The sequence below is a fragment of the Linepithema humile genome, chromosome 1 (genome assembly GCF_040581485.1).
Source record: "Linepithema humile isolate Giens D197 chromosome 1, Lhum_UNIL_v1.0, whole genome shotgun sequence".
Lineage (NCBI taxonomy): Eukaryota > Metazoa > Arthropoda > Insecta > Hymenoptera > Formicidae > Linepithema > Linepithema humile.
Window position 1 is genome coordinate 23,426,479 of NC_090128.1, and position 19,073 is coordinate 23,445,551.

Consider the following 19,073-nt stretch of genomic DNA (forward strand, 5'->3'; position numbering starts at 1 on the left):
CGGGATGCAAATGCTTTCTGATATCATTTTGGAGTATTTTGATGTTAAAAAAATAAAAACATTCAAGTACTTGATATTATAGTGTATGATAAGTGAACGTTAATATGTTTTCGGAATAAAGAAAATAGATTCGTACGTTTCTTCATATACATTCTGATTAACAAAGTTAGACGTTTATTGCGCATCACTTGCATCGTCATTTAAATGAAATTTCTTCGTACTGCTATTCTTGAGGATTTTTGTCACTTTAACATTCCTCACTCCCGAAGAGGTTTACCTTCATTCCGCGACACACTCGCAACACGTGCACAGAGCACCGTGGCGATTCTCAGAAAGTATCAAATCTCAAAGCTCGTACGCGCGCGGCAAACAGCTATATTACGGCATTTTTTAGCCGCCCTTAGCACGCACGCTGGAAAATGGTGCTACGAGGAATTCTCGTTGAGATAACGACACGACGAGCCGTATCGTATAAGAGGGGTGTGCGTATAACGAGAAAGTCGTTTGCGAGAGAAACGCAAGACAGAGAAGCGCCGTACGCGATTCCGCCGCGGCGTTTCCTTTTTTTACCCCTTTATTTTTCTTTAGGCAAGACGTTTGCTTGGTTGCATTACGCCGCGCGCGGCAGCCTCACTCACAATCAGCCGCGCGTAGCGAGCACGCGCCGATCGAAATTTGACGTTTACGCAGCCGCTCGCTTCGGTCGGCTTCCACGAGCGGCGTCGTCGTCGGGATCGCCCGACTCGCGCGCGCGGGCGATCAGTCGCGAGCGCGAGTTCAGTCTGTTTAAACGTGTTGTTTAGCGTTCGTCCGTCGTCGCCGGCCTGCGTCGTTTCGGCCGTTTCGTCGTTTCGTTCGATACGTCAAACGCGCACGTCACGCCACGCCGCGGTCCGTCGCGGGTCGAGGTGCCGCGTCCCGTCGTCGTTCGTGATAAAGTGTCCGCGGATTTGTGTGTGTGTACAACCACCTGATAAAGTGTCGCCGGACTAACGGAGTGTCTCTCTCACGAGGGAGGAACCAAGCACAGCCGAAGCGCACACACAGCCTAGGAGTTACTCCCCACCACATCAACCCTCGAGCTTCTCCCAGACACGGTCGATTTTTCCTGCTTGTGGTGAGTACTGCACAAATGTTTGTTTTTTTACGCTTTCGTCGTGGTATCGTGAACGGAGCAAGCCTCGCGGAACTGTCATGTATTCTACGTGAGCGACTGGTCTTATCGAGCCGACATCCGTGCACGATGGCGCGACGAAATTGATTTCGAACGCGCGCACTGCAGGCGATCCTTGATGTACTCCTTCAAGTGCTCGGCAATAACGTAGAATTGCATTCGGAGATAATGCTCGGTTGACAGAAGCTCGCGACGTTGATGTGAAGCGCCGCAATCCAATCTTTATTCTGCGGTTTCGAGAATGCAAACTTTCAACACATCAAGGATTATCCGCAGTCGCTCGCGATCATTGCTCCTAATGTCTGCCTATTTTTCCGCGCGTTTATGTATATTTACATACGTTACGTGTATAATGTTCATCGGGATATCGTAAAGCGATACGAGTAGAAAGATACACGGGTCCAGTTGAGCGCGACTCACTGCACTGAAAAGCGTAACAGAGAGTAATCATTAAATTTCTCTGAAAGCATAACACAGTAACAGGATAAATCCGGCGCAAATCTTTTTAAGTCTTGTATATTTCAAATCTAACCATTGCTTTTATCATGCCATTTATCCGAGGCTTAGCACCGTAATTCAGACCCGGGATTAAGCTCGGAATGTTGTTAGGATCGGAGTCCCCTAATCTGCTATTTATTTCGAAGAAATCGTGATTTATCACCGCGAAAATTGCGGCGCTACAATCCGTTCATTCCGCAGGGAAATTCTTCGCCGTCGCTTACGTTGAAAGACGCGAATTTCTTCGTGAAGCGTGGCCGCGTTTTCTAGAAAGGCAACACACACGTGCGATGTTTTCCCTGGACGCGCGTTCGACAACAGGTTTTCGCGCACGTAAGCGTTCGCATCGCTTACGTAACGCGCGTCGAAGGTTGTCCGATCGCACAAAGTAGCTCTCGGGGGCGTCTTTACATTCCAACCCCTGTCAATAATAGCTCATTTACTTTACATCAATCCTGAAATTTTTTCAAATATCTTTTCATCTAATTATTTAAAAACTAACCAAAATCTTGAAAGACTATTTGAAAGACTTGTAATCTTTTCGTTAGAATGTAATCTACATGTTTTTTTAAATCATTTTTTGTGTAAATTAATTTCAAAAATTTAAAATTCGTATAATAATATGATATTTTTGAATTTCATACTTTTCAAAATTAGATTTTTTCAGTGCGTTGTTTGAAGTGTTAATTAATTGCGAAGTTGGATGCATCAGTGCGCACTGTTGCAGATCAAAGGTCATTGTGCGAATTTATCAAAGTTTGCAATGGCTTTTAGTGTGCGACGGTGTGTATTAATGTATTTAATTAAATTTGCGATATGCTTTTATTATTATTGTGGCTTCCGAGGATTCATGGAAATTTAGTTTTCCACAGGTATCAAGATAATTAGCCAGGTTTTACTTCAAATAGGATGTAATTTTTTTTGCGCAGCTCTCGAAAAATAAACTATTTTATCGAATACCCGTGTGAAAAAATGATAAAATTCTGACCAATATTATACATAAAAATTGAAAAAAAAGCACAGAGGTGGGTTTCATTGATTACGTAGTCTTCTGGCGCGCAGAATGTAATATATTATGACACAAGCGACGTAAAAGTTAACAAACCTGAGCAATTTGCCGCGTTTGCAGAAACGACACAAGCATCGACGTAAATAATCAATAATGACTCTTGCTTGAACGAATATACTTTAATACCGTTTGCTTTATGTCACCGCATTAAGCATTCCGCGCGAGCGTGATTTCGCCGGTGTTTTGTTATCGTAACAATTACTCCACAAGACACGCTAATTGGTGCCTTAGAGAAAATGTGATTCACGCCATTCAGCTTCCATGTTTTTCACGTGAACGCGAAACGGATATAATGTAATCGTACACCGCAGGACTCTATTATCTCGCGTCCAAGGACGCGCGTTTCTTCCATTGTCCCCAGTGGTCGATGTAAATAGAATCGAGAAAGTCCAAATACGCCTCGTCGTCCTCTTTGTCGTAATCCTGCTTAGGATCGCGTTTTCTCTGCGTTCTTCGACGCACAGGTAAATAAGATCGCGCGGAGATCTTCATTGTACAAAGAGCGATTAACACTAACTGGTATGTGCATTCGAGACAGTATATTTACAGAGCAAGGAATGAAAAGAATTCAGGTCAATAGAGAAGAGCAAAAGTAGATTCGAACTTCCGACCGGTTGTTAATTATTTTGAGTCCAAAGCCCTTTTTATATTTAAGATACAAGAAGTTGCTCGACTAATTTGTTTTGCTTTTTTTTTTCACATCCTGGAATCTGGTTTTGATTTGATATTTTATAGCAAAGTAATTTCAATAGCATAGAGTGGTTATTAATTATTTGCGGAAGTTTATGTAATATCGTTCCTCTTCACTCGTTCTCAATTAGTATCTATGAATTCCTTCGAAGTTCATTCCGTATCTGCGAGGTATATCACACGTGTGACAGGTATGTACTATTTAAATACATCGTGAGATAAGATCGCTGATAATGCACGACTATGCGGTCCATTGTTATTGTATTACATTAGGGCGGCATTGAGCAAGCGTGGTAAATCATCTGTTTCCGACAATTATATCTCGCGATAACATTAGAAGCTGTACTACAATTAAGAATCTCGTAATAACCTGACTTTTTATTGTTTCGTTTCACGATATCATATTCTGAGGAAAGATTAGAAACCTTTATATTATCGTTATACGTTTTTAGAACGCGTTTTTTTTATTTATTTACTTGATAATAATATTTTATCGTATTTTACTAATTTTACGCTCGTGCTGCATCATGCATTGCAATCATTGTAATCATACGTTAAACGTCACTACAGAGCTCAATTTAGTATTTCAATACATTCAGTGCATATGTTTTCCTCGCAAAACGATGTCCTTGACAACGACACACACGGTAAAAATTATTCCACGTGCAAAGAATAAACGACACGTTGCACAAGTGTGTGCATCATAAAGAAGCGCGTTATTCGCGAGGCGATTAGGAATTGCTATCTGTAATATCTAATTCATGCCCGACATTTATTGCGATAGTATACGGAAGATGTTATTTTAATGTGTCATTCGCAATTGCACGTACAATATTAATAATATTCTCTTACTCATGATTCGTGCGCTTAAATGTGATTTATCGCTGAAGATAAGCAAAAGTAAACGCACGTATTTCCTTCCCACTTGAATTATTGAGGACGCAAAGCCCCAAGCCAGCCCTTTTTGTACGTTGGAGTCTCTTGTCGAACATTTTAACGGTATAGCCACAAATATTCAATGAAAACGAGGTTTCTTCGCGTTCCCCTCCATTATATAACGAGTTCTTCATTATCTTTTTTTCTCCTTTGGATTTCATTGAAATCCACTTTCCTCCCCCCCCCCCGCCCCTGATAATTATACGCTTTCGTCGTGCTCCCGCAAGCAAATGTTGCACATTACTAAGTTCCTCGTGTCGCGCACGCCGAGTTAATGGAGTTTCTTCTTTTTTAATCCGCGTGTGTGGAGTTCTTTGATTGCGTTACCGCGCTTTAATATGTTAGGAAATATCCATCTTGTTTTGACTTTTTCGACGTGTCAGAAGTTTAAAATAAAAATTAGGTAATGCTTTTTCGAAATTGTTTCTGACTGAATTGATGTACATATCAAAATTATATATCGATTATACATTACTTGTGTAGATCACTATTCGTTACATTGATAAATCATGAAATTATTTGATATTATCAATTAATAAGTAAACTTATAAAATAATTAAGATAGGGAACTAAGCGTAGAGATAAATTCCCAATGAATCTTCGCATACGAATTGGCGATTTCAACATATTTTCGACAGGGAATTGTAGTTCTGCGGATGTAAACGCGCAATCCTTTAGATTTTCATATCACCGTTTCATGAATATGCAAATAAAAGATGTTCCGCAGTAGATTGGCTTCTTGGCGATTGATGTGCCACGGCAATACTATCACCGCGGGATTTAAATCTTTAATCGCGCGCGGTTGACGCCCGATAGCGGTTGTAACGCATGCCACAAGGTATTACGTCGCATTCGAACGATCTGTCGCTGCTGCCTTGCGCCCGCGAAACGCATTCGCCTTCGATATGACGCGCTTTCCGCACTATTCGATTACTCTTGCCGCATTCTGGCAGAATCGTTCGCTACTCCCCCTCGCCTCGTTTCTGCCGCACGCTTTCCTCGGTCCCAAAATCAATATAGGCGTCGCCGCCGCCGCCGCCGCCGCCGTCGCCGTCGTCGCCGCTGCCGGCGACACAACCGACGCCGTGTTGGTCAGGATCCTCCATCCTTTCCGCCGCATCTCTCTCGACGAGAGACGAGAACTTCCGCTACGTCTCTAACGAACCACGAAGACTGCGCTGTCGATTTCCCGAAAGTTACTGGGAATAATTAGTCGCTGCGGTGTCTAAAGTTCGGCGATTAAATTTTGTGCTTTAACTAGGGTTTCAAATCAACTTCGACTTCAAATTTCCATAGTATAGATAAACGAATAATTTGCATATTTATCTTTACGATTGTAAAAGTATAGTACGAAAGTACATTATGTTAAATAATATGTTTCTCTCTCGTGTTTATTCGAAAAACGGGTTCACAGAAACTGCAACTTTTTCAAACTGTGACTTTGACAGGAATATAGTTGACTCGTCGCGAGAGTATTGAAACGTCAGTCTTGTCGTAGGAGAGATCTGCAGATAAACCGTAGAACAATCCCATATTAATAGTCGCGTGCCCATCGATCCGCCTTTGTTATCCTTCGGGGGTTGGATCGGCTCTGTGAAGCCTTGTGCATATTCGAAAGATGTAAAAGTGGATAGCGGCCGGACCCCGGGGAAGCCTATTGCATTCAATGGCCTATCCTCCTCGCGTTCGTAGATTCTATCTGGTATTCGCGATACGCTCGTACAGCTAAGCGAGCTTGTCGCACATCCCACTCGATTCATGATCGCCGTTTCCACTACTCCGCTGAAATTAATTGGCCGAGTAATGGCTGAGAATTCGAATTTATCGTGGCTCGGCCGAATGAGAAATTTCTGCGTGTGACATTCTCACGTTGTTCTATTTTCACCGATTTCGCGTATTATCGTATATTAGCTGATCTTATACAATCTTGCCCAGAGATTTATCGCACCGCTATCAATATCTCGTGGGCGTGCGTAACGGTCATATAAATATCGAGCGACAACTTTATTTGTTACCTCTCTATTCTTACGCTATCGCGCCCCGTTGATTTACGTCAAAAGCTTTATCGAAATCAAAAAGTTTATCGCCGTGGCTTCACACGGTGGATCGTAAATTTTGCGTCGTTTCGGCCGCTGCGCTACGCCGATTGCTTATATTGCAATGTAATTTACACCCACTTATCTTTCAAACACGGACGATAAAATGAATGATTTAGAATGATGGCCTTTTTGAGGACTTTCACTTATTTTCCAAGTATTTCTCCTTTCATTCTGCTTGATTTCGCGCGATTGCGATAAAAGAGTCGTAATAATCTGTCGAAACGAGCTTTTCCTGTGAATTGTTTGCATGTGACATTGACGGACATTAAATTGTTTTATTCCATTTGGAGAATCATATTTTGAAGAATCGGTCTTTATTTAGAGAATCTATCGTCATTAAAGTGAATAAAGTCTCCTGATTAGATTAAAATGCTCACGCATATACGCGACATCTGATAAATATAATTTAAAGATATATGATTATATAATATATTGAGTCAAATTAAAAGATGACAATCTGTTTTGTGGCGTGTCATATAGATCGCGCTTGAGGGCACTAATAGGCTAATAACGTTGCTGCGTCGATCAGTAATAACAATAATTGCGGAGAGGATGGCATCAAGAAACATTCATGTGTTCGGAGCATTAAAACAATTACCTCGATTAAAATGCGATTATATTGTTGTTATCGAATAACTAGGTTATAAAAATTGAAATTATTTTCAATTTTATGAAATCACTTCTAATTATAAGATTCTGTCTTTCCGATCACTTTCAATTGCATCATCTATTCCAACGATAAAATTATCGACTCAATAAAGGTGAGATTAATTGGTTATCAATAATAATATATGTCATATTGTTAATAACAATTGATAACAGTGGATGCACACTGAGAGGTAAATTATCGATTTATCTAAAGTATCACTTAAAATATAAAAGTGTTGAAGTCATACGCCACATGTGGAATTTTTTATGTATACATCTTCTTCTTACATTTTTTGCCAATTGAGATTTCGATGATCAATCAAAACTTTCATCACGGAAGTTGAGCCGATGCTGTTTCTTCCTCAGGAAGAGGTAGAAAAAACGAACACGCGGTCCACGCAAGGTGGCACATGATGGCACGTTAAATGGCAAGCATCGGCGTTCAGGACACGATAACCGCTTGACCTAATCGTTGCTTAAGTTAATTAACGGAGATGAGATCATCAAGATCCCGGTACACCGTAGCCATCGTTGCAATGCTCTCGATCAATGGTCTCAGTAATTTTCTTTTTAAAGAAACTGCATTGCAAATTGAAATAAAATGATAACTTTTATTTACCTCCCTCTAAAGTCGCAATTTTATTTATTTTTACCTACTTTTAAAGTATAATAATTATTAATCCAAATACGAATAATATACGAGGAAGTTTTTAGTAAATATTTTTATATATTTTAATTAATAAAAATCTCAAGCTTTGTAAATTTAGATTAATTTCTTGCAATTCTTGATATCAGCTTCGTACTCGAAGCAACTGCTTTTCCTTGCTAATTTATGGATAATTCCATTATGTCAAAAAGCGCAAAGTTACATTAACGTTACTCTACGCGCGCTTCTTACAAGCATTGTTTCGAGCAAGTTGTGTACCGGTATTAACGGTTCATTCGGAATTACTCGCAATACTGTCACACCCGGTATGTGTGGACTTACGTTAGAAAAAGGTGTACGAGGTGTCTGGTCCGGGAGAGTAATGTCGTATACCCGCGGAGTGGTCCAAGTGTGTTCTTGCCGTTTCGGATGCGTCGTTTCGGGTCCGCGCGATGCATCCGCCGCGTGCGTTGCACCGCTGCAGTTCCCGGGACAAAAACCCCGTGCAGGACAATAACCCTGAATAAATCACTGCCTCCGATAGCCATTCGGCGCGGGTCTTCCTCTAACTGTTTACGACGCTGCTGCTGCGCTGCTGTCTAAACAAGATCAAAACGACCGCTGCCATCGTCTCGTCCGTGGCCATTAGGAATTTATCGCCCGGGGCGACGCCTTCCTCGATTATTAAAAATTTCAAAGCCGATCCAATTGTCTCGGCCGGCCAAATGACATGACTCGTAGCTACCAACAGTCAGGCGAAACCCGACGCCTAATTACAACTGTCGGGAAGGCTATTATACTAGGAGGGAATAATTTTCCGTCGATCTCTACTGTATGATTTACGTCACGTGTAGAGTCCATCAGACAAAATATTATGTTGCGTTATACGTACAAATTCACGTTTCGCAAAATTCCTTCGAAATTGCGCGATAAGCGTATCATTACAATACTTCAAAATATTACACTCACCCGAAAAAAAAGCGGTACACTGAAAATGTGGGAAAAATTCATCAAATTTCAACTGACGATAACTTCGTAAATAATAAAGATAGAAAGTTCTATAAAATATGAAAATGAAGCTAAAAATCTCTACTTTAAGAATCAATTTATTTCAATGTTGCAAAATAAATTTATTGAAAATGGCGGATGACAAAGCGCGAGCATGCAAAATTGAAAAATAATGGTTCGAGTTTGCGACGGTGCACGGTATAAACAAAAAATTGTAGCTTATTGGGATCAAAAGCGTACGAAAGTACAGAGTCTCCTCTTTAAAATGCTTTTTTATGCATCTCGATACGATGATTTTTCGCCGAGAGATTCGCATTTGAAGAAAAAGGCAGATTCTTACTTCAAATGCGAATCTCTCAGCGAAAAATCATCGTATCGAGATGCATAAAAAAGCATTTTAAAGAGGAGACTCTGTACTTTCGTACGCTTTTGATCCCAATAAGCTACAATTTTTTGTTTATACCGTGCACCGTCGCAAACTCGAACCATTATTTTTCAATCAATTGTTTTGCATCCGAAGGAGATGTCTGCAGATCTTTTGTGATTTCTCCGCCCTGACTTTTTGTTTATGCAAGACAATGCTCGACCGCACGTTGCGAGAAAAGTGCTTGATTTCTGCGATGAAGTTGGCATAAATCGACTCGAATGGCCAGCAATGAGTCCAGATTTAAATCCCATTGAACACCTATGGGACAATATTAACAGAAAAGTACGAAATCATATACCTGCTCCTCAGTCATTGCCAGAACTTCGAAGAGTTCTTGAAATAGAGTGGAATGACATTACGCAGACTGAAATTAGAACACTAATAAGAAGTATGCCTCGTCGCATGAATGAGGTAATACGCGCACGAGGAGGTCATACCCATTATTAATATACGCGCGCGCACACACAATTGTACACGCACCACCGGGAGGAGTTTGGAGTCGTAAAATATCGTGGATCTAACGAGCCATGAGGTCCTTATCCCAGTGGTGCACGCGCACACACACGCATGCACGCGCACGCACGCACGCACGCACGCGCACGCACACACACACACACACACACATACACACGTGCCAACATGTGCACACGGGATCAGATTTCTGCCATGTCCACGCCGTTGATCCTGGGTAACGCCAAGAGCAGAATTGACACTTATAACCGTAAGGAGAGTTTGGAGTTTTAAAATACCGCGGAGCTGATAACCACAGAATTCTTATTCTTGCAATTCGGTCTGGTTCAAAATTGAATATCTCGGCACGTAATACAGCTAGCAGGATTTTTTTAAAAACTATTTTAAAAGTTTGGATGTCTAGTGTTCGAAAATTCATAACGCAATAATGTGTGATAACTTTCTCCAAAATGGCGGATGACAAAGCAAAAGCATGCGAAATTGAAAAATAATGGTTCGAGTTTGCGACGGTGCACGGTATAAACAAAAAATTGTAGTTTATTGGGATCAAAAGCGTACGAAAGTACAGAGTCTCCTCTTTAAAATGCTTTTTTATGCATCTCGATACGATGATTTTTCGCTGAGAGATTCGCATTTGAAGTAAGAATCTGCCTTTTTCTTCAAATGCGAATCTCTCGGCGAAAAATCATCGTATCGAGATGCATAAAAAAGCATTTTAAAGAGGAGACTCTGTACTTTCGTACGCTTTTGATCCCAATAAGCTACAATTTTTTGTTTATACCGTGCACCGTCGCAAACTCGAACCATTATTTTTCAATTTTGCATGCTCGCGCTTTGTCATCCGCCATTTTCAATAAATTTATTTTGCAACATTGAAATAAATTGATTCTTAAAGTAGAGATTTTTAGCTTCATTTCCATATTTTATAGAACTTTCTATCTTTATTATTTACGAAGTTATCGTCAGTTGAAATTTGATGAATTTTTCCCACATTTTCAGTGTACCGCTTTTTTTTCGGGTGAGTGTATATTTCAAGATTTTTTAATTTAAAACTAAAAAATCCAAGATTGAAGACTCTAGATTATAATTTAGATTATTTATGATACAATGATAATATTGATTTTCGACTTTAGAGGTTATCTTACTTTAAATTAACTTGTTACTAAAATATAATGTAAAAACGATGTAAAAATCTGTCAGTACCAAACAAATTTCTTTCAATAATGCATGCGCTATTAATTATACACGTAGAGGAGAACATCCATCTTTCTCCGTGAATGAAAAAACTCGTAACAATTAATAAACGTTCCGCTACTGATTTACCGTCGTTGAACGCGATGGGCAATTTTCCCACCGTGCCAAAGATTTAGATGCCGTTTAAATGTAAATCTCTGGTAATCTCACGCACTTAGCGCTACGGCATTAGGAGTCTACCAGTGGTGGAACTCGGGCTTTATAGCTAATTTTGCGAGACGTGCACCTACTGCAAACTGCAGTTTAAACAAGTTAAGTTGCGGTTACACTAAGCTCACAAATCTGTGGAAAATCAGGCTTTTCAACCTACATGACGCACATTTTCACCGTAATTATATTTTATCATCACAATATAGCTTTATACCTAATTCCGTAATTTCTTAAATCTAGCAGTATATTTGATATAAACGTGACGCATAACAATAGTATTCCGTGCAAAGAGAAATGTAAGCAAAATCAATTTGTGTTTCGATTATTATTCGAAGAATTTCAAGTTAATCTGCGATCCGCTAAAAAGCACTCGCGCAAAACTAAATTTTCTTGCAAGCACGTTAGGCGCGGGTACGTCGGCAGGACTCGTAACATTGTCGTCCGTAAATGGAATATATTAATTTTTGTCGGTCGTTTAGAGAGCACGTCGTGCATTTACACGTACATACACCACTAAGATCATGTGGGTGGGTGGGACCGGTTTTAAGCTGCGTTCACACGTGTATCGGTGAACCACTATCACGTACGAGAGCAGAACTTGGTTTGTTTCAACTCTGAATAACGGGGATGGATGACACATGCGAACGCATGAAGTCATTTCTATTTTTTGCAAGAAATAATTCAACATCTCGATAGATACAATCAAGATACAATTATATGCACGGTTATTGGAAAATTCAGCAATCGCAAAATTTTCAAACGTAGATTGCATATGAATTCATTAAAAAAAAAAAATAACTGTGCTAATTGATTATTTTGTTATGTTTATATTTATTATCCTCTAATTATACTAATTATCCTCATTAATGCAGAAAATGAAAAAAAGATGATAAAACGTGACTCTTGACAATTTTATGCGTAACTGTAAATGAGTTTTGCAAGAATAATTTAAAATTTTGTTCTGCTATATATCGTAAAAGTAAAGCAGTCGAAACGGTAAGAGAAAATCTATGATCAATTTCGTACATAATACATCTGTAATCTTGCATATACGTATGCTAATATGTCTGCCGTTTTCACGCAGCTATGCGAGCGTATACGCAGGTGTGTGTTGTCCGTAAAGTACACACTACCTCCCGGCGGATTATATTAATTAAACGTAATGCTAGAAGCCGCGAGAAATTAATCGCCTCTCGTCGCCATTCCGATCTCTCGTTAATGGCGCTGTTATTCCTTGACTAACCCCTTTCGTTTTATTTCCTTATTGCGTCTCCTTTTCCTTCTTTCTAATCAGAAGATAAAAGATAGCATTGAGGATGTAACGGAGATCTTATCTCGTATGGTGACCTCTGCCGTAATCGATATATTAGATAGTGACTTGCAATAGCTTAGAATTTTGTGAAAAATACGAAAAAATTGCATTCAGTTTCATAATCTAATGGCGTTCCATATAATCTTGAAAAATAATATTATATTTAAAAAAAGATAGGTAGTAATTTGTAATAGTTTACAATTTTATAAAAAATGATGATTTGAGTAGAAATTGTGTTCAGTTTCATAATCGAAACGCATTTTATATATTCTTGAAAAATAATTGTTTCAAATATATTTAAAGAATATTACAATTCATTTGAAAGGAAGTATATGTTGCTGTAGTTGCTTATGATACGATGCCGTGCTTCCGTTCATTTGTTCTTTGAGGAGATGCCGCGTATACCGCATGCGTCGTGCACGAAAGGAGACACCGACGAAAGTTACGATAATTTTCAGCGTAACAGGGGTACTTTCTTTTCAATTTCCATTGTCCGTCGAGAGGGGAAAGAACGTGAAGCACGAACAGCGACGACTCCTCTGGCGAGCAATCGCGGACTCGATCATCGATTCTGCCGGTTCCCATTCTGCTGTCAACCGGTGGCATTCTTGTTCGTTCGCTAACCTTCGAAAACGAAGCTCTTCCATGAATGCGCCTCGGGCGCCGGAGACCAGAAGCTCCTTCCGCGGCCGCTACTCGTCTTCGCCTTCGCGTTTCGCTTTTTCCACATCGCATATTCACTTTCGTTGACTCTCGGACTTTACGCTCGGTAGCATCGCATCGCGCATAATATGTCGAGAATATAAAGTTAATTGGCAGATAAATATGCGCACGCGTGTACATTGGCATATGCAGTAAGACATTGGCAACAAAATCAACAGGAAATTCCCGCAGCATTTCTAGAAGATGCATAAGAAGTGCTGTCGGCATTAGCTAAAGGGAGAGGACGAAAAGGTTTTCTTATCTTTTGGGAAAAACGCAGCGACAATAATGAGGTAACGGAGCGTGTCGAGAATGCGGATGTGCATCGGGACGCGTTCGATTCGGTTAAGCTTGATTTATCGTTCCATGGACACTGCCAAATTGGCAGCGGCCGTTCCTTCGCTTCGTTAGGCGATCGATCGACCATCGAAGAACCTCTGCAATCAGAATTTCGAATAATAACGTCCTTCTTGTCACACGCGCGATTTCAGATTCGTACAAAATACATACATTATTTGCCGAATGACAGGAGCAGCTTCAAAAGCTTCGGCAACGACTAGCGAAAAGCTTTTCATCTCATAAAACTAGCAATAAATTTTTATTCGTATCATAACATTTATAATTAATTTTTTTAGAGATAAAAGCAATTTAAAAAAGTTTGACCATGTCTAAGCAAGAAAACCCCTTTTTTTTCTTAATGCCGAGACTTGATAATATCACGATGCTGCTTTTTGCGAGAACAGATGTTATGTATCTATGCTAGACATTTTAAAATTCTGTGATGGTATGTTAGAGGCGATACTAAACATTTGTCTTTTGATAAGTGCGCGCGCACTGCAGCACGGTGACGTAATAGGGACGAGTTACAGCTTCCGCGGCAATGTTCCCTATAGATCCGTTTAACATAACACCGGAAGTTGTAATAATTCCGATGATGGCGCGTTCCCTCTCTCGGGTGGCTGTGCGAGCAATTGCAAGACGTAAACGGGATCGTTGAGGAAGATATTGCGATATGCATGTAAAACATATGAAAAATAAATTACATGATGTTATAATTAATTTGTGATTTTCACGAGGATTATCGAGCGCAGAGTGTTAGCGAAGACAGGCTTGTTACTCGATCTTCGTCACTCTACTCTTACTTTCCTGACAATGACGACACTTAGTAAGAGGATTTTTCAGCGTGATTTAAAGGCTACTTTATCCCATACGTGCAGGCAAAGTGTCGAGCGAGAATCACGTACTTCGATAAGTGGCGGATGTTAGATATAGCCCAGAGTCTATGATCATGATCAGTGATTTTATATATGTCGGTCCATATTCTCACCGCACTTGAGCGCTAAACGTGCCATTTGACACCGATCCTTAATAAATCGCGTACATCCGACGCGTATGAAAGATTAGAGAGAACCGATCGATCGCGATCGCCGGATTTAGACGAGACGTCGGATAAAAATCGGATAAAAATTAACGAAGCAAAGCGCAAGTCAAGACAGTATTTTTATTACTCAGCTTTTTTCTGTTTTTTTATCAAACAACTTTTTATGAAACGTATACATTTTTTTGAAACTTATTTGTGAATTTGCGAATCTTTACAAGTGCTTTCACTTGTGTGGAAAGAGACAATTGTTGGAATCTACATGAAGAAGCTGTGAAAGCATAGTTATCTAGACATTTTGCTAGATATTGATTGAGCCGGAGAAGCTTCGAATCAGCAGACGAGGTGAAACGTGTGCTGTAACGAGAGCACTTAAGCTGTTCATGAAGAATGGAATGAAGGATTGTTTGGATAAGTAGTACGGGCGTTGATAAGAATGTTATGTACATGCTCTCACACATCCAAGGTACTTACTTTTGACGTTGAGTAGAAACTTGTGTAATAAATGTAATATAGGTCGTGTTATTGATTATCCGTCTAACATCTATTAATAGACACCTTGCAGAATAGGACGCGAAAGCTTATCGATCGGTGGTGCACGATAAAAGTTCACTCTATTTCTTAATTCGGCATGCAGATATTTCTTGAATAAGTGACGTCTAACCTCAACGTTAATTCGGTTTGATTTTCTTTTTCCATTTGCGATATTTCGAGAGTTTTGAATGCACGCAATGTATTTCGCATTTATTCAGGGATTAGTGACACTCGCCGCGAGTTTCCTGCGATGCACTCGTGCGGTGCAAACGGGTTGCATCGCTCATCGTCCACTTTGCCGGAGCGAAATGCACCGGGCAGATGCGTCAAATGCGTGTACGCATCCGCCCGTCCATTCCGTCATTATACTATCAGACGATGCAATTGCCAATTGGTAGTGCCGGGAGCGAATTTTCTCAACGCACGTCCCTTCGCGCGCGCGCGCGCGCACGCGCTCCGGCGTCGCCGTCAGCATTTTTTTTTCTCGAAACGTCGATCTGGTCTGACGCCTTTCGGAGAATGACCGAGAGAAACTCGTTCCGTGAATATGATAAAAGGCGGACAGTTGTTTTTTTAGCATAGTCACAACCGCGGGGAGAGTGACTCATTACAGATTATTGCCTGTATTTTACGCACGAGGGTGGAATTAATGCTAATCTTGCGTTAATATATTCCTACTTAAATGCAATACGATTTGCTCGCGTAAACACCAATTTTGTCATTACTTGCGAATGCAAGGGTGCAGCGGAAGGAAGTATTGAAGAGGATGCGTGCTTTTAAAACCAGAGGTAATAGTCGCGCGTTTACATTCCGTAAAACGCAAAAGTCGCATTTCTTAAGAAATATATTAGAGATATATGTGAAAGGAATGTGCAATAATGTGTAAATAACATTTTTCATATCAATGCATATCACGCCTATCGCGTTTCGAGTCGTGTCGCGATTGCATACGTCCGATTTATGCCACTCTTTGCCACTGCAAACATTTAAACAGGTTACGTAACGTCGTCGCGTCGTCTATTTGTTGTTTGATCTTCAACACCGGTGCTAACTCGTCCGGGTCGTCCGCCGCTATCGACAGTTGCCTTTGCTTGAGCTTCGTTCCGCCAATGTGGACGCGTGTTAAACAGGGCAATGCACGCGCGCGTGTTCTGTGATATTTACGCTAGCGGGCTGCAGGCGACACCACGTGCGCGCGGATGTATGTAGAGCCGAGAATTGAGAACTCCTTCCCGAAGACGGAAAACAAAAACGAGGGAGTAGAAGCTAGGGTGCAAGCGAGGGTGCAAGCTTTGAGTATCGTTAAACGTGTCGAGGGGAATGGCATCGATCGCAGCGCGACGGAGAATTAAGGGCGTGTGTGCACGCAATAGCGACGACGGAAAAACACGGGACTCTTGTTCAGATAATTCTTATCTAGAATAATTCGTAATGATTTATTTTTATTCTCGAACTCACGCATTAATTATGGTAGCATTAATCAAAATAATTAAGACTACAAGCGATTAAAAAGTGATATGCTAATTTAAAAAATTAACATCTGAATAAAGTTTTTTTATATATATATTAATTTACCGCATCAACTGCTTTGATCATTTGCCAAAGTGTGCCTCGTCGAATTATTGGCGCGTGACTCGCGGCACGTTTCGTGGATTTCCGAGTTCTAAATTTTCATTGTAATAAACTTTTCTGCATTACGAGTGCTGTGAGCGGTCGGGAACGTTGAGCGCGAGTTCTGTTTCTGCACGACTCGACTGTAAAATTATGATGATCGCCACTCAACACGCCTCTGCGGAAGCGATGCGATCGAACTGTTTGTTTCTTGCGGTACGGGAAATTGGATCTGACAATACGCCGGTCCCCGAGAGCTCGTTTGAGACGGCCTTTTGCCGGGTTTGTTTCCACGGCGAAGCAAATTACGTTTAAACCGCGTCCATCTTCCTCGTCGCGCTGCTCTCCGCGTCTACGTTTAATCCGCCCGATCGAAACGTTTACGCGCCTCTTTCTGCGGTTACCATCGAAAAGTAATCGACCTATTACTTGAGGCCCGTAGCCGATAAATGCGCGGTGATGGCTGCTCGGCGGTGGCGAGAATCCTGCGTGTTATTCAGAACGTGGCCAGCGCGGGAGAGAAAGATCGACGCTTTCGCGAAAAAGGAAGGAAGAATGTAGCGTGCCGTAATTATTGTCTTTCGTAACTATGCGGAATCAACAGACGCACGGACCCTTCCGGCTAACATTAAACGTTTCCGATCGCGTGATCCTCGACAACTATGTTCATTCACGTTCATGACTCATCTTGGAGCGCTTCTCCTTTTTCTCTAATTAACGCGAGGGAAGGGAAACACGCGTAAATTGCGTCAGGAAAATTTTCAAACGCGAGCGGAACAAAAAAAAGGAGCGCGTTGCGTTATTACGTATTACCCAGGGATATTTATGCGAGGGGAAGAATGAATGCGAGCGCGTGTTTTATCGCGGCGTTGCTTTGTAAGACGTGCACCGGCGCTCCGTAACTGCGAATTAATACCGTTCGCGGTCGATCACGATTCCACGTCGAGTATCGCGCTAATTACATGAAGCCGAGCAAGTTCACGGTAACGTAACGCGAGAAGGTTACTGTTACTTTTCCTGGTCTTCCATCTCCGCCCCTCGCCCCGTGTCCCCTCTCGGTTCACCGGCATCTTTGTCCTCTCGCGCCGTCCTTTCGATGCACAGACGGAGCAGATGAGAGAGAGAGAGAGAGAGAAAGAGGCAGACGAAGGAGGAAGACGGAGAGAAAAAGAATTGGCCCTCGGACTGACATTCGGATCGCTCCTCGCGATACTCTCGTACATAACAGCAGTCGTCTTTCCGTCCTCCTCCCTTGCCCTCCCTTCTTCTCTTCTGGACTCCTCGCTGAAACAGAGAGACCAGCAGCAACGGCGACGGCGGCGGTGGCGGCGGCGGCGGCGGCGGCGGCAGGAACATCGACTCTTCTGGGTTGCAGGAGTTGCGGTACTGGTCTAAGGGAATTACCGTTAGAAGAGCTGCACTCGCCTTACGTACTTCCTAGACTCCATGTTATACATATATACCTGCACCTCTCTCCTTCTCTTTCCGTGTGTGCCCCTTCTGCACGGATGCTATCTGCGTGTGTGCATCGACACACGTACGCGACGGCAAACACACCTACGCGAGCGAGCGCGCGCACGATAATGTACAGTGTGTGCACTGATATACACGCAGCGGTCGTGCTTCCAGTTCCCGGCCGGGACGGTTCACTCTCCTCTATTTGCTCGCGTTTGCTCGGTGGAACTGGTAGCCGCTGCGAACGACGCCGCGGACATTCAATCCATTCGGACACTCGATCATCTTGCGACCGTCGGCGCACGGTCGTGTGCGTCAGGCTAAACTTCGGTGTTTCTGTGTCAAATCCGCGGCCGCGCTCGCGGACGCGAGCCCGAGCTCAGCGGAGTTCAGCGAACTGCATTGCGCGGCGAGTATTGTTGCGAGGTATACTGCCTCGTCCGAGGTGGCGCTGAAAAGAATATCGGCGGCAGCCGTTTCATTAGCGTGCATAATTCATAAAGATAATTGCGTTAAAATAAATAATTACGCGTCGTATTCACAAGTGTATGAACGCGAATAGAAGGGGACTCGCGTTATGGCAGCGTTACGCCATGCGTTCATTACTCACGAATGACAGAAGTCGCGCCGTTGATCTTTTTTCCGTTAACACGTAACATGATACTTAACACGTCTTTTGCATATTTATGAATCGTACAAGCCGCGTTATATTGCCGATGAATTTAATTTCACGACTCCCACCGCTATCGTCGATCTTAAATGGATACGCGCGAGATCGCGGTTACGAGCTATCCGTCCACTCGGCCATTGTTGAACGAGGCTCGATCGGAAAGAAGATAAAACGCGTCAAAAAGGCGGCCGAAATATGGAGCAAACGGTCGCCCGCTCGCGGGAAATGGTATGTGAGATTAATCGCGCAGGCACGCGGGAACAAAGGCAAATAAAAAGTTCTTGCGGTGTGCTTGGCGCGGTGCAGAAAGGACGGCGCGGTGTTTCTCGCTGCCGCCGTCC

General features: G+C 42.0%; 1 protein-coding gene across 7 annotated transcripts in view; it reads left to right on the top strand.

Annotated features, from left to right (window-relative positions):
• Positions 1–38: 38 nt before the first annotated feature.
• The window catches only part of Prosap (prosap), a 118,979-nt gene continuing 99,944 nt past the window's right edge, over positions 39–19,073 (top strand). The window contains exon 1 of one of the 7 annotated variants that reach the window (XM_067353203.1): positions 39–1,117. The gene's annotated coding sequence lies outside the window, so the exon portion shown is untranslated. The remainder of the gene's footprint in view (positions 1,118–19,073) is intronic. The other 6 variants (XM_067353204.1, XM_067353196.1, XM_067353197.1 and 3 more) reach the window with 6 other exon arrangements.